The 9,914-nt window shown below is 47.2% G+C and overlaps 43 non-coding genes across 43 annotated transcripts; 7 read left to right on the top strand and 36 right to left on the bottom strand.

Annotated features, from left to right (window-relative positions):
* Positions 1-10: 10 nt before the first annotated feature.
* Trnaa-agc (transfer RNA alanine (anticodon AGC)) lies at positions 11-83 on the bottom strand. Its single transcript has one exon. It is a non-coding gene; the product is annotated as a tRNA-Ala (tRNA).
* A 107-nt stretch (positions 84-190) lies between these two features.
* On the bottom strand, positions 191-263 carry Trnak-uuu (transfer RNA lysine (anticodon UUU)). Its single transcript has one exon. It is a non-coding gene; the product is annotated as a tRNA-Lys (tRNA).
* Positions 264-336: 73 nt separating this feature from the next.
* Positions 337-408, bottom strand: Trnad-guc (transfer RNA aspartic acid (anticodon GUC)). The gene has a single exon. It is a non-coding gene; the product is annotated as a tRNA-Asp (tRNA).
* A 259-nt stretch (positions 409-667) lies between these two features.
* Positions 668-740, bottom strand: Trnaa-ugc (transfer RNA alanine (anticodon UGC)). Its single transcript has one exon. It is a non-coding gene; the product is annotated as a tRNA-Ala (tRNA).
* A 253-nt stretch (positions 741-993) lies between these two features.
* Positions 994-1,087, top strand: Trnay-gua (transfer RNA tyrosine (anticodon GUA)). Its single transcript has 2 exons — positions 994-1,030; positions 1,052-1,087. It is a non-coding gene; the product is annotated as a tRNA-Tyr (tRNA).
* Positions 1,088-1,128: 41 nt separating this feature from the next.
* Positions 1,129-1,244, bottom strand: Trnal-caa (transfer RNA leucine (anticodon CAA)). The gene is made up of 2 exons: positions 1,207-1,244; positions 1,129-1,174 (listed from the first exon to the last, which is right to left on the bottom strand). It is a non-coding gene; the product is annotated as a tRNA-Leu (tRNA).
* A 68-nt stretch (positions 1,245-1,312) lies between these two features.
* Positions 1,313-1,385, bottom strand: Trnaa-agc (transfer RNA alanine (anticodon AGC)). The gene has a single exon. It is a non-coding gene; the product is annotated as a tRNA-Ala (tRNA).
* Positions 1,386-1,492: 107 nt separating this feature from the next.
* Trnak-uuu (transfer RNA lysine (anticodon UUU)) lies at positions 1,493-1,565 on the bottom strand. Its single transcript has one exon. It is a non-coding gene; the product is annotated as a tRNA-Lys (tRNA).
* Positions 1,566-1,638: 73 nt separating this feature from the next.
* On the bottom strand, positions 1,639-1,710 carry Trnad-guc (transfer RNA aspartic acid (anticodon GUC)). The gene has a single exon. It is a non-coding gene; the product is annotated as a tRNA-Asp (tRNA).
* A 259-nt stretch (positions 1,711-1,969) lies between these two features.
* Positions 1,970-2,042, bottom strand: Trnaa-ugc (transfer RNA alanine (anticodon UGC)). Its single transcript has one exon. It is a non-coding gene; the product is annotated as a tRNA-Ala (tRNA).
* A 253-nt stretch (positions 2,043-2,295) lies between these two features.
* On the top strand, positions 2,296-2,389 carry Trnay-gua (transfer RNA tyrosine (anticodon GUA)). Its single transcript has 2 exons — positions 2,296-2,332; positions 2,354-2,389. It is a non-coding gene; the product is annotated as a tRNA-Tyr (tRNA).
* A 41-nt stretch (positions 2,390-2,430) lies between these two features.
* Positions 2,431-2,546, bottom strand: Trnal-caa (transfer RNA leucine (anticodon CAA)). The gene is made up of 2 exons: positions 2,509-2,546; positions 2,431-2,476 (listed from the first exon to the last, which is right to left on the bottom strand). It is a non-coding gene; the product is annotated as a tRNA-Leu (tRNA).
* A 248-nt stretch (positions 2,547-2,794) lies between these two features.
* Trnak-uuu (transfer RNA lysine (anticodon UUU)) lies at positions 2,795-2,867 on the bottom strand. The gene has a single exon. It is a non-coding gene; the product is annotated as a tRNA-Lys (tRNA).
* Positions 2,868-2,940: 73 nt separating this feature from the next.
* On the bottom strand, positions 2,941-3,012 carry Trnad-guc (transfer RNA aspartic acid (anticodon GUC)). The gene has a single exon. It is a non-coding gene; the product is annotated as a tRNA-Asp (tRNA).
* Positions 3,013-3,271: 259 nt separating this feature from the next.
* Trnaa-ugc (transfer RNA alanine (anticodon UGC)) lies at positions 3,272-3,344 on the bottom strand. Its single transcript has one exon. It is a non-coding gene; the product is annotated as a tRNA-Ala (tRNA).
* A 253-nt stretch (positions 3,345-3,597) lies between these two features.
* Trnay-gua (transfer RNA tyrosine (anticodon GUA)) lies at positions 3,598-3,691 on the top strand. The gene is made up of 2 exons: positions 3,598-3,634; positions 3,656-3,691. It is a non-coding gene; the product is annotated as a tRNA-Tyr (tRNA).
* A 41-nt stretch (positions 3,692-3,732) lies between these two features.
* On the bottom strand, positions 3,733-3,848 carry Trnal-caa (transfer RNA leucine (anticodon CAA)). The gene is made up of 2 exons: positions 3,811-3,848; positions 3,733-3,778 (listed from the first exon to the last, which is right to left on the bottom strand). It is a non-coding gene; the product is annotated as a tRNA-Leu (tRNA).
* A 68-nt stretch (positions 3,849-3,916) lies between these two features.
* On the bottom strand, positions 3,917-3,989 carry Trnaa-agc (transfer RNA alanine (anticodon AGC)). The gene has a single exon. It is a non-coding gene; the product is annotated as a tRNA-Ala (tRNA).
* Positions 3,990-4,096: 107 nt separating this feature from the next.
* On the bottom strand, positions 4,097-4,169 carry Trnak-uuu (transfer RNA lysine (anticodon UUU)). The gene has a single exon. It is a non-coding gene; the product is annotated as a tRNA-Lys (tRNA).
* A 73-nt stretch (positions 4,170-4,242) lies between these two features.
* Trnad-guc (transfer RNA aspartic acid (anticodon GUC)) lies at positions 4,243-4,314 on the bottom strand. Its single transcript has one exon. It is a non-coding gene; the product is annotated as a tRNA-Asp (tRNA).
* Positions 4,315-4,573: 259 nt separating this feature from the next.
* Trnaa-ugc (transfer RNA alanine (anticodon UGC)) lies at positions 4,574-4,646 on the bottom strand. The gene has a single exon. It is a non-coding gene; the product is annotated as a tRNA-Ala (tRNA).
* Positions 4,647-4,899: 253 nt separating this feature from the next.
* Positions 4,900-4,993, top strand: Trnay-gua (transfer RNA tyrosine (anticodon GUA)). The gene is made up of 2 exons: positions 4,900-4,936; positions 4,958-4,993. It is a non-coding gene; the product is annotated as a tRNA-Tyr (tRNA).
* Positions 4,994-5,034: 41 nt separating this feature from the next.
* Trnal-caa (transfer RNA leucine (anticodon CAA)) lies at positions 5,035-5,150 on the bottom strand. Its single transcript has 2 exons — positions 5,113-5,150; positions 5,035-5,080 (listed from the first exon to the last, which is right to left on the bottom strand). It is a non-coding gene; the product is annotated as a tRNA-Leu (tRNA).
* A 68-nt stretch (positions 5,151-5,218) lies between these two features.
* On the bottom strand, positions 5,219-5,291 carry Trnaa-agc (transfer RNA alanine (anticodon AGC)). Its single transcript has one exon. It is a non-coding gene; the product is annotated as a tRNA-Ala (tRNA).
* Positions 5,292-5,398: 107 nt separating this feature from the next.
* On the bottom strand, positions 5,399-5,471 carry Trnak-uuu (transfer RNA lysine (anticodon UUU)). Its single transcript has one exon. It is a non-coding gene; the product is annotated as a tRNA-Lys (tRNA).
* A 404-nt stretch (positions 5,472-5,875) lies between these two features.
* On the bottom strand, positions 5,876-5,948 carry Trnaa-ugc (transfer RNA alanine (anticodon UGC)). Its single transcript has one exon. It is a non-coding gene; the product is annotated as a tRNA-Ala (tRNA).
* Positions 5,949-6,201: 253 nt separating this feature from the next.
* Positions 6,202-6,295, top strand: Trnay-gua (transfer RNA tyrosine (anticodon GUA)). Its single transcript has 2 exons — positions 6,202-6,238; positions 6,260-6,295. It is a non-coding gene; the product is annotated as a tRNA-Tyr (tRNA).
* Positions 6,296-6,336: 41 nt separating this feature from the next.
* Trnal-caa (transfer RNA leucine (anticodon CAA)) lies at positions 6,337-6,452 on the bottom strand. Its single transcript has 2 exons — positions 6,415-6,452; positions 6,337-6,382 (listed from the first exon to the last, which is right to left on the bottom strand). It is a non-coding gene; the product is annotated as a tRNA-Leu (tRNA).
* A 68-nt stretch (positions 6,453-6,520) lies between these two features.
* Positions 6,521-6,593, bottom strand: Trnaa-agc (transfer RNA alanine (anticodon AGC)). Its single transcript has one exon. It is a non-coding gene; the product is annotated as a tRNA-Ala (tRNA).
* Positions 6,594-6,846: 253 nt separating this feature from the next.
* On the bottom strand, positions 6,847-6,918 carry Trnad-guc (transfer RNA aspartic acid (anticodon GUC)). The gene has a single exon. It is a non-coding gene; the product is annotated as a tRNA-Asp (tRNA).
* Positions 6,919-7,180: 262 nt separating this feature from the next.
* Positions 7,181-7,253, bottom strand: Trnaa-ugc (transfer RNA alanine (anticodon UGC)). The gene has a single exon. It is a non-coding gene; the product is annotated as a tRNA-Ala (tRNA).
* Positions 7,254-7,506: 253 nt separating this feature from the next.
* Positions 7,507-7,600, top strand: Trnay-gua (transfer RNA tyrosine (anticodon GUA)). Its single transcript has 2 exons — positions 7,507-7,543; positions 7,565-7,600. It is a non-coding gene; the product is annotated as a tRNA-Tyr (tRNA).
* Positions 7,601-7,641: 41 nt separating this feature from the next.
* Trnal-caa (transfer RNA leucine (anticodon CAA)) lies at positions 7,642-7,757 on the bottom strand. Its single transcript has 2 exons — positions 7,720-7,757; positions 7,642-7,687 (listed from the first exon to the last, which is right to left on the bottom strand). It is a non-coding gene; the product is annotated as a tRNA-Leu (tRNA).
* Positions 7,758-7,825: 68 nt separating this feature from the next.
* On the bottom strand, positions 7,826-7,898 carry Trnaa-agc (transfer RNA alanine (anticodon AGC)). The gene has a single exon. It is a non-coding gene; the product is annotated as a tRNA-Ala (tRNA).
* A 107-nt stretch (positions 7,899-8,005) lies between these two features.
* Trnak-uuu (transfer RNA lysine (anticodon UUU)) lies at positions 8,006-8,078 on the bottom strand. Its single transcript has one exon. It is a non-coding gene; the product is annotated as a tRNA-Lys (tRNA).
* Positions 8,079-8,151: 73 nt separating this feature from the next.
* Trnad-guc (transfer RNA aspartic acid (anticodon GUC)) lies at positions 8,152-8,223 on the bottom strand. Its single transcript has one exon. It is a non-coding gene; the product is annotated as a tRNA-Asp (tRNA).
* Positions 8,224-8,482: 259 nt separating this feature from the next.
* Trnaa-ugc (transfer RNA alanine (anticodon UGC)) lies at positions 8,483-8,555 on the bottom strand. The gene has a single exon. It is a non-coding gene; the product is annotated as a tRNA-Ala (tRNA).
* Positions 8,556-8,808: 253 nt separating this feature from the next.
* Positions 8,809-8,902, top strand: Trnay-gua (transfer RNA tyrosine (anticodon GUA)). The gene is made up of 2 exons: positions 8,809-8,845; positions 8,867-8,902. It is a non-coding gene; the product is annotated as a tRNA-Tyr (tRNA).
* Positions 8,903-8,943: 41 nt separating this feature from the next.
* Positions 8,944-9,059, bottom strand: Trnal-caa (transfer RNA leucine (anticodon CAA)). Its single transcript has 2 exons — positions 9,022-9,059; positions 8,944-8,989 (listed from the first exon to the last, which is right to left on the bottom strand). It is a non-coding gene; the product is annotated as a tRNA-Leu (tRNA).
* A 68-nt stretch (positions 9,060-9,127) lies between these two features.
* Positions 9,128-9,200, bottom strand: Trnaa-agc (transfer RNA alanine (anticodon AGC)). The gene has a single exon. It is a non-coding gene; the product is annotated as a tRNA-Ala (tRNA).
* A 107-nt stretch (positions 9,201-9,307) lies between these two features.
* Positions 9,308-9,380, bottom strand: Trnak-uuu (transfer RNA lysine (anticodon UUU)). Its single transcript has one exon. It is a non-coding gene; the product is annotated as a tRNA-Lys (tRNA).
* Positions 9,381-9,453: 73 nt separating this feature from the next.
* Trnad-guc (transfer RNA aspartic acid (anticodon GUC)) lies at positions 9,454-9,525 on the bottom strand. Its single transcript has one exon. It is a non-coding gene; the product is annotated as a tRNA-Asp (tRNA).
* A 259-nt stretch (positions 9,526-9,784) lies between these two features.
* On the bottom strand, positions 9,785-9,857 carry Trnaa-ugc (transfer RNA alanine (anticodon UGC)). Its single transcript has one exon. It is a non-coding gene; the product is annotated as a tRNA-Ala (tRNA).
* Between the last annotated feature and the right edge of the window lie 57 nt (positions 9,858-9,914).

Raw genomic sequence — 9,914 nt, 5'->3', positions numbered from 1 at the left:
GAAAAGGCATTGGAGAACCCGGGCATCGATCCCGGTACCTCTCGCATGCTAAGCGAGCGCTCTACCATCTGAGCTAGTTCCCCATCAAGTTTGCTTCGCCTTTGCCACTCCGCAAATGTTACGTTATTCATCCTCTTTCGACAAGACATTGTGGTGAAAGTTAGTTCACCATCGTACCAAATAATTGTTACGCCCGATGAGGGACTCGAACCCGCGACCCTCAGATTAAAAGTCTGATGCTCTACCGACTGAGCTAACCGGGCGTAAATCTGCATTCCCGGACAGTCCCGCGAACGCTACTGACGTGAAACGAAACATTGACAAGACAAAAAGAACCTCCCCGGCGGGGAATCGAACCCCGGTCTCCCGCGTGACAGGCGGGGATACTTACCACTATACTACCGAGGACGAGTTCATATTTAAATAATATGTTCGCGATGGCGTCAATGCCCGAATGCCACACGGTCGATCATGTTAAAAGCTGAAACTGTGTATACTGTCAATGCGAAATTAAACAGCAAGAAATGCTCTAGACATATGCAGCGCGGTTTAGTATTATTATTATTATTATTAATACCAGGTAATCTTAGGAGCATCATAAATCCTCTTATGACCATTGGCAACTACTGAAATTAGTATAAAAATAAATAAATTAAAAACATCGTCTTGGAGGATCCGGGCATCGATCCCGGTACCTCTCGCATGCAAAGCGAGCGCTCTACCATGTGAGCTAATCCCCCTGGAAATGGTAAAAAGGTCATAGTTCGAGTGCTGTTCGCAATACTAAACTACACCTTACATCAGACACATTTCAGCTTACCTACCTTCAGCAGAGTGGCGCAGAGGAAGCGTGCTGGGCCCATAACCCAGAGGTCGGTGGATCGAAACCACCCTCTGCTACGTGCGAGCTATCGCATCATTTTAAAAACCACGTCATACTACAAACGTGACATGACCTGCATAGTCCTGCACAAGAACTGTACGATGCTACATCCACCGATAGCTCAGTTGGTAGAGCGGAGGACTGTAGACGAACTTATACCACTCAGGCATCCTTAGGTCGCTGGTTCAAATCCGGCTCGGTGGACTTGCATTTTAGGCCTAAAATTTTGTGTGGCAGGGAAAAGTTGTCGGAAGTGGGATTCGAACCCACGCCCTCATTCGAGGACCAGAATTCTCCACGCGATGAGTGGAAGAACATTTTGTCTTGAGTCTGGCGCCTTAGACCGCTCGGCCATCCCGACATGACACGAACGCTGCTGCAAATTGCTCTGCGCAAATTTCATTTATTTTACGCCTATGGAAAAGGCATTGGAGAACCCGGGCATCGATCCCGGTACCTCTCGCATGCTAAGCGAGCGCTCTACCATCTGAGCTAGTTCCCCATCAAGTTTGCTTCGCCTTTGCCACTCTGCAAATGTTACGTTATTCATCCTCTTTCGACAAGACATTGTGGTGAAAGTTAGTTCACCATCGTACCAAATAATTGTTACGCCCGATGAGGGACTCGAACCCGCGACCCTCAGATTAAAAGTCTGATGCTCTACCGACTGAGCTAACCGGGCGTAAATCTGTATTCCCGGACAGTGCCGCGAACGCTACTGACGTGAAACGAAACATTGACAAGATAAAAAGAACCTCCCCGGCGGGGAATCGAACCCCGGTCTCCCGCGTGACAGGCGGGGATACTTACCACTATACTACCGAGGACGAGTTCATATTTAAATAATATGTTCGCGATGGCGTCAATGCCCGAATGCCACACGGTCGATCATGTTAAAAGCTGAAACTGTGTATACTGTCAATGCGAAATTAAACAGCAAGAAATGCTCTAGACATATGCAGCGCGGTTTAGTATTATTATTATTATTATTAATACCAGGTAATCTTAGGAGCATCATAAATCCTCTTATGACCATTGGCAACTACTGAAATTAGTATAAAAATAAATAAATTAAAAACATCGTCATGGAGGATCCGGGCATCGATCCCGGTACCTCTCGCATGCAAAGCGAGCGCTCTACCATGTGAGCTAATCCCCCTGGAAATGGTAAAAAGGTCATAGTTCGAGTGCTGTTCGCAATACTAAACTACACCTTACATCAGACACATTTCAGCTTGCCTACCTTCAGCAGAGTGGCGCAGAGGAAGCGTGCTGGGCCCATAACCCAGAGGTCGGTGGATCGAAACCACCCTCTGCTACGTGCGAGCTATCGCATCATTTTAAAAACCACGTCATACTACAAACGTGACATGACCTGCATAGTCCTGCACAAGAACTGTACGATGCTACATCCACCGATAGCTCAGTTGGTAGAGCGGAGGATTGTAGACGAACTTATACCACTCAGGCATCCTTAGGTCGCTGGTTCAAATCCGGCCCGGTGGACTTGCATTTTAGGCCTAAAATTTTGTGTGGCAGGGAAAAGTTGTCGGAAGTGGGATTCGAACCCACGCCCTCATTCGAGGACCAGAATTCTCCACGCGATGAGTGGAAGAACATTTTGTCTTGAGTCTGGCGCCTTAGACCGCTCGGCCATCCCGACATGACACGAACGCTGCTGCAAATTGCTCTGCGCAAATTTCATTTATTTTACGCCTATGGAAAAGGCATTGGAGAACCCGGGCATCGATCCCCGTACCTCTCGCATGCTAAGCGAGCGCTCTACCATCTGAGCTAGTTCCCCATCAAGTTTGCTTCGCCTTTGCCACTCCGCAAATGTTACGTTATTCATCCTCTTTCGACAAGACATTGTGGTGAAAGTTAGTTCACCATCGTACCAAATAATTGTTACGCCCGATGAGGGACTCGAACCCGCGACCCTCAGATTAAAAGTCTGATGCTCTACCGACTGAGCTAACCGGGCGTAAATCTGTATTCCCGGACAGTCCCGCGAACGCTACTGACGTGAAACGAAACATTGACAAGATAAAAAGAACCTCCCCGGCGGGGAATCGAACCCCGGTCTCCCGCGTGACAGGCGGGGATACTTACCACTATACTACCGAGGACGAGTTCATATTTAAATAATATGTTCGCGATGGCGTCAATGCCCGAATGCCACACGGTCGATCATGTTAAAAGCTGAAACTGTGTATACTGTCAATGCGAAATTAAACAGCTAGAAATGCTCTAGACATATGCAGCGCGGTTTAGTATTATTATTATTATTATTAATACCAGGTAATCTTAGGAGCATCATAAATCCTCTTATGACCATTGGCAACTACTGAAATTAGTATAAAAATAAATAAATTAAAAACATCGTCTTGGAGGATCCGGGCATCGATCCCGGTACCTCTCGCATGCAAAGCGAGCGCTCTACCATGTGAGCTAATCCCCCTGGAAATGGTAAAAAGGTCATAGTTCGAGTGCTGTTCGCAATACTAAACTACACCTTACATCAGACACATTTCAGCTTACCTACCTTCAGCAGAGTGGCGCAGAGGAAGCGTGCTAGGCCCATAACCCAGAGGTCGGTGGATCGAAACCACCCTCTGCTACGTGCGAGCTATCGCATCATTTTAAAAACCACGTCATACTACAAACGTGACATGACCTGCATAGTCCTGCACAAGAACTGTACGATGCTACATCCACCGATAGCTCAGTTGGTAGAGCGGAGGACTGTAGACGAACTTATACCACTCAGGCATCCTTAGGTCGCTGGTTCAAATCCGGCTCGGTGGACTTGCATTTTAGGCCTAAAATTTTGTGTGGCAGGGAAAAGTTGTCGGAAGTGGGATTCGAACCCACGCCCTCATTCGAGGACCAGAATTCTCCACGCGATGAGTGGAAGAACATTTTGTCTTGAGTCTGGCGCCTTAGACCGCTCGGCCATCCCGACATGACACGAACGCTGCTGCAAATTGCTCTGCGCAAATTTCATTTATTTTACGCCTATGGAAAAGGCATTGGAGAACCCGGGCATCGATCCCGGTACCTCTCGCATGCTAAGCGAGCGCTCTACCATCTGAGCTAGTTCCCCATCAAGTTTGCTTCGCCTTTGCCACTCCGCAAATGTTACGTTATTCATCCTCTTTCGACAAGACATTGTGGTGAAAGTTAGTTCACCATCGTACCAAATAATTGTTACGCCCGATGAGGGACTCGAACCCGCGACCCTCAGATTAAAAGTCTGATGCTCTACCGACTGAGCTAACCGGGCGTAAATCTGTATTCCCGGACAGTCCCGCGAACGCTACTGACGTGAAACGAAACATTGACAAGATAAAAAAAACCTCCCCGGCGGGGAATCGAACCCCGGTCTCCCGCGTGACAGGCGGGGATACTTACCACTATACTACCGAGGACGAGTTCATATTTAAATAATATGTTCGCGATGGCGTCAATGCCCGAATGCCACACGGTCGATCATGTTAAAAGCTGAAACTGTGTATACTGTCAATGCGAAATTAAACAGCAAGAAATGCTCTAGACATATGCAGCGCGGTTTAGTATTATTATTATTATTATTAATACCAGGTAATCTTAGGAGCATCATAAATCCTCTTATGACCATTGGCAACTACTGAAATTAGTATAAAAATAAATAAATTAAAAACATCGTCTTGGAGGATCCGGGCATCGATCCCGGTACCTCTCGCATGCAAAGCGAGCGCTCTACCATGTGAGCTAATCCCCCTGGAAATGGTAAAAAGGTCATAGTTCGAGTGCTGTTCGCAATACTAAACTACACCTTACATCAGACACATTTCAGCTTGCCTACCTTCAGCAGAGTGGTGCAGAGGAAGCGTGCTGGGCCCATAACCCAGAGGTCGGTGGATCGAAACCACCCTCTGCTACGTGCGAGCTATCGCATCATTTTAAAATCCACGTCATACTACAAACGTGACATGACCTGCATAGTCCTGCACAAGAACTGTACGATGCTACATCCACCGATAGCTCAGTTGGTAGAGCGGAGGACTGTAGACGAACTTATACCACTCAGGCATCCTTAGGTCGCTGGTTCAAATCCGGCTCGGTGGACTTGCATTTTAGGCCTAAAATTTTGTGTGGCAGGGAAAAGTTGTCGGAAGTGGGATTCGAACCCACGCCCTCATTCGAGGACCAGAATTCTCCACGCGATGAGTGGAAGAACATTTTGTCTTGAGTCTGGCGCCTTAGACCGCTCGGCCATCCCGACATGACACGAACGCTGCTGCAAATTGCTCTGCGCAAATTTCATTTATTTTACGCCTATGGAAAAGGCATTGGAGAACCCGGGCATCGATCCCGGTACCTCTCGCATGCTAAGCGAGCGCTCTACCATCTGAGCTAGTTCCCCATCAAGTTTGCTTCGCCTTTGCCACTCCGCAAATGTTACGTTATTCATCCTCTTTCGACAAGACATTGTGGTGAAAGTTAGTTCACCATCGTACCAAATAATTGTTACGCCCGATGAGGGACTCGAACCCGCGACCCTCAGATTAAAAGTCTGATGCTCTACCGACTGAGCTAACCGGGCGTAAATCTGTATTCCCGGACAGTCCCGCGAACGCTACTGACGTGAAACGAAACATTGACAAGATAAAAAGAACCTCCCCGGCGGGGAATCGAACTCCGGTCTCCCGCGTGACAGGCGGGGATACTTACCACTATACTACCGAGGACGAGTTCATATTTAAATAATATGTTCGCGATGGCGTCAATGCCCGAATGCCACACGGTCGATCATGTTAAAAGCTGAAACTGTGTATACTGTCAATGCGAAATTAAACAGCAAGAAATGCTCTAGACATATGCAGCGCGGTTTAGTATTATTATTATTATTATTAATACCAGGTAATCTTAGGAGCATCATAAATCCTCTTATGACCATTGGCAACTACTGAAATTAGTATAAAAATAAATAAATTAAAAACATCGTCTTGGAGGATCCGGGCATCGATCCCGGTACCTCTCGCATGCAAAGCGAGCGCTCTACCATGTGAGCTAATCCCCCTGGAAATGGTAAAAAGGTCATAGTTCGAGTGCTGTTCGCAATACTAAACTACACCTTACATCAGACACATTTCAGCTTACCTACCTTCAGCAGAGTGGCGCAGAGGAAGCGTGCTGGGCCCATAACCCAGAGGTCGGTGGATCGAAACCACCCTCTGCTACGTGCGAGCTATCGCATCATTTTAAAAACCACGTCATACTACAAACGTGACATGACCTGCATAGTCCTGCACAAGAACTGTACGATGCTACATCCACCGATAGCTCAGTTGGTAGAGCGGAGGACTGTAGACGAACTTATACCAATCAGGCATCCTTAGGTCGCTGGTTCAAATCCGGCTCGGTGGACTTGCATTTTAGGCCTAAAATTTTGTGTGGCAGGGAAAAGTTGTCGGAAGTGGGATTCGAACCCACGCCCTCATTCGAGGACCAGAATTCTCCACGCGATGAGTGGAAGAACATTTTGTCTTGAGTCTGGCGCCTTAGACCGCTCGGCCATCCCGACATGACACGAACGCTGCTGCAAATTGCTCTGCGCAAATTTCATTTATTTTACGCCTATGGAAAAGGCATTGGAGAACCCGGGAATCGATCCCGGTACCTCTCGCATGCTAAGCGAGCGCTCTACCATCTGAGCTAGTTCCCCATCAAGTTTGCTTCGCCTTTGCCACTCCGCAAATGTTACGTTATTCATCCTCTTTCGACAAGACATTGTGGTGAAAGTTAGTTCACCATCGTACCAAATAATTGTTAAGGCCGATGAAGGACTCGAACCCGCGACCCTCAGATTAAAAGTCTGATGCTCTACCGACTCAGCTAACCGGGCGTAAATCTGTATTCCCGGACAGTCCCGCGAACGCTACTGACGTGAAACGAAACATTGACAAGATAAAAAGAACCTCCCCGGCGGGGAATCGAACCCCGGTCTCCCGCGTGACAGGCGGGGATACTTACCACTATACTACCGAGGACGAGTTCATATTTAAATAATATGTTCGCGATGGCGTCAATGCCCGAATGCCACACGGTCGATCATGTTAAAAGCTGAAACTGTGTATACTGTCAATGCGAAATTAAACAGCAAGAAATGCTCTAGACATATGCAGCGCGGTTTAGTATTATTATTATTATTATTATTAATACCAGGTAATCTTAGGAGCATCATAAATCCTCTTATGACCATTGGCAACTACTGAAATTAGTATAAAAATAAATAAATTAAAAACATCGTCTTGGAGGATCCGGGCATCGATCCCGGTACCTCTCGCATGCAAAGCGAGCGCTCTACCATGTGAGCTAATCCCCCTGGAAATGGTAAAAAGGTCATAGTTCGAGTGCTGTTCGCAATACTAAACTACACCTTACATCAGACACATTTCAGCTTACCTACCTTCAGCAGAGTGGCGCAGAGGAAGCGTGCTGGGCCCATAACCCAGAGGTCGGTGGATCGAAACCACCCTCTGCTACGTGCGAGCTATCGCATCATTTTAAAAACCACGTCATACTACAAACGTGACATGACCTGCATAGTCCTGCACAAGAACTGTACGATGCTACATCCACCGATAGCTCAGTTGGTAGAGCGGAGGACTGTAGACGAACTTATACCACTCAGGCATCCTTAGGTCGCTGGTTCAAATCCGGCTCGGTGGACTTGCATTTTAGGCCTAAAATTTTGTGTGGCAGGGAAAAGTTGTCGGAAGTGGGATTCGAACCCACGCCCTCATTCGAGGACCAGAATTCTCCACGCGATGAGTGGAAGAACATTTTTTCTTGAGTCTGGCGCCTTAGACCGCTCGGCCATCCCGACATGACACGAACGCTGCTGCAAATTGCTCTGCGCAAATTTCATTTATTTTACGCCTATGGAAAAGGCATTGGAGAACCCGGGCATCGATCCCGGTACCTCTCGCATGCTAAGCGAGCGCTCTACCATCTGAGCTAGTTCCCCATCAAGTTTGCTTCGCCTTTGCCACTCCGCAAATGTTACGTTATTCATCCTCTTTCGACAAGACATTGTGGTGAAAGTTAGTTCACCATCGTACCAAATAATTGTTACGCCCGATGAGGGACTCGAACCCGCGACCCTCAGATTAAAAGTCTGATGCTCTACCGACTGAGCTAACCGGGCGTAAATCTGTATTCCCGGACAGTCCCGCGAACGCTACTGACGTGAAACGAAACATTGACAAGATAAAAAGAACCTCCCCGGCGGGGAATCGAACCCCGGTCTCCCGCGTGACAGGCGGGGATACTTACCACTATACTACCGAGGACGAGTTCATATTTAAATAATATGTTCGCGATGGCGTCAATGCCCGAATGCCACACGGTCGATCATGTTAAAAGCTGAAACTGTGTATACTGTCAATGCGAAATTAAACAGCAAGAAATGCTCTAGACATATGCAGCGCGGTTTAGTATTATTATTATTATTATTAATACCAGGTAATCTTAGGAGCATCATAAATCCTCTTATGACCATTGGCAACTACTGAAATTAGTATAAAAATAAATAAATTAAAAACATCGTCTTGGAGGATCCGGGCATCGATCCCGGTACCTCTCGCATGCAAAGCGAGCGCTCTACCATGTGAGCTAATCCCCCTGGAAATGTTAAAAAGGTCATAGTTCGAGTGCTGTTCGCAATACTAAACTACACCTTACATCAGACACATTTCAGCTTACCTACCTTCAGCAGAGTGGCGCAGAGGAAGCGTGCTGGGTCCATAACCCAGAGGTCGGTGGATCGAAACCACCCTCTGCTACGTGCGAGCTATCGCATCATTTTAAAAACCACGTCATACTACAAACGTGACATGACCTGCATAGTCCTGCACAAGAACTGTACGATGCTACATCCACCGATAGCTCAGTTGGTAGAGCGGAGGACTGTAGACGAACTTATACCACTCAGGCATCCTTAGGTCGCTGGTTCAAATCCGGCTCGGTGGACTTGCATTTTAGGCCTAAAATTTTGTGTGGCAGGGAAAAGTTGTCGGAAGTGGGATTCGAACCCACGCCCTCATTCGAGGACCAGAATTCTCCACGCGATGAGTGGAAGAACATTTTGTCTTGAGTCTGGCGCCTTAGACTGCTCGGCCATCCCGACATGACACGAACGCTGCTGCAAATTGCTCTGCGCAAATTTCATTTATTTTACGCCTATGGAAAAGGCATTGGAGAACCCGGGCATCGATCCCGGTACCTCTCGCATGCTAAGCGAGCGCTCTACCATCTGAGCTAGTTCCCCATCAAGTTTGCTTCGCCTTTGCCACTCCGCAAATGTTACGTTATTCATCCTCTTTCGACAAGACATTGTGGTGAAAGTTAGTTCACCATCGTACCAAATAATTGTTACGCCCGATGAGGGACTCGAACCCGCGACCCTCAGATTAAAAGTCTGATGCTCTACCGACTGAGCTAACCGGGCGTAAATCTGTATTCCCGGACAGTCCCGCGAACGCTACTGACGTGAAACGAAACATTGACAAGATAAAAAGAACCTCCCCGGCGGGGAATCGAACCCCGGTCTCCCGCGTGACAGGCGGGGATACTTACCACTATACTACCGAGGACGAGTTCATATTTAAATAATATGTTCGCGACGGCGTCAATGCCCGAATGCCACACGGTCGATCATGTTAAAAGCTGAAACTGTGTATACTGTCAATGCGAAATTAAACAGCAAGAAATGCTCTAGACATATGCAGCGCGGTTTAGTATTATTATTATTATTATTAATACCAGGTAATCTTAGGAGCATCATAAATCCTCTTATGACCATTGGCAACTACTGAAATTAGTATAAAAATAAATAAATTAAAAACATCGTCTTGGAGGATCCGGGCATCGATCCCGGTACCTCTCGCATGCAAAGCGAGCGCTCTACCATGTGAGCTAATCCCCCTGGAAATGTTAAAAAGGTCATAGTTCGAGTGCTGTTCGCAATACTAAACTACACCTT

The sequence above is a fragment of the Hydractinia symbiolongicarpus genome, chromosome 3 (assembly GCF_029227915.1).
Source record: "Hydractinia symbiolongicarpus strain clone_291-10 chromosome 3, HSymV2.1, whole genome shotgun sequence".
Taxonomy (NCBI): domain Eukaryota; kingdom Metazoa; phylum Cnidaria; class Hydrozoa; order Anthoathecata; family Hydractiniidae; genus Hydractinia; species Hydractinia symbiolongicarpus.
Note: the sequence above shows the minus strand (reverse complement) of the source record. Positions and strands in the feature narration are given on the sequence as shown.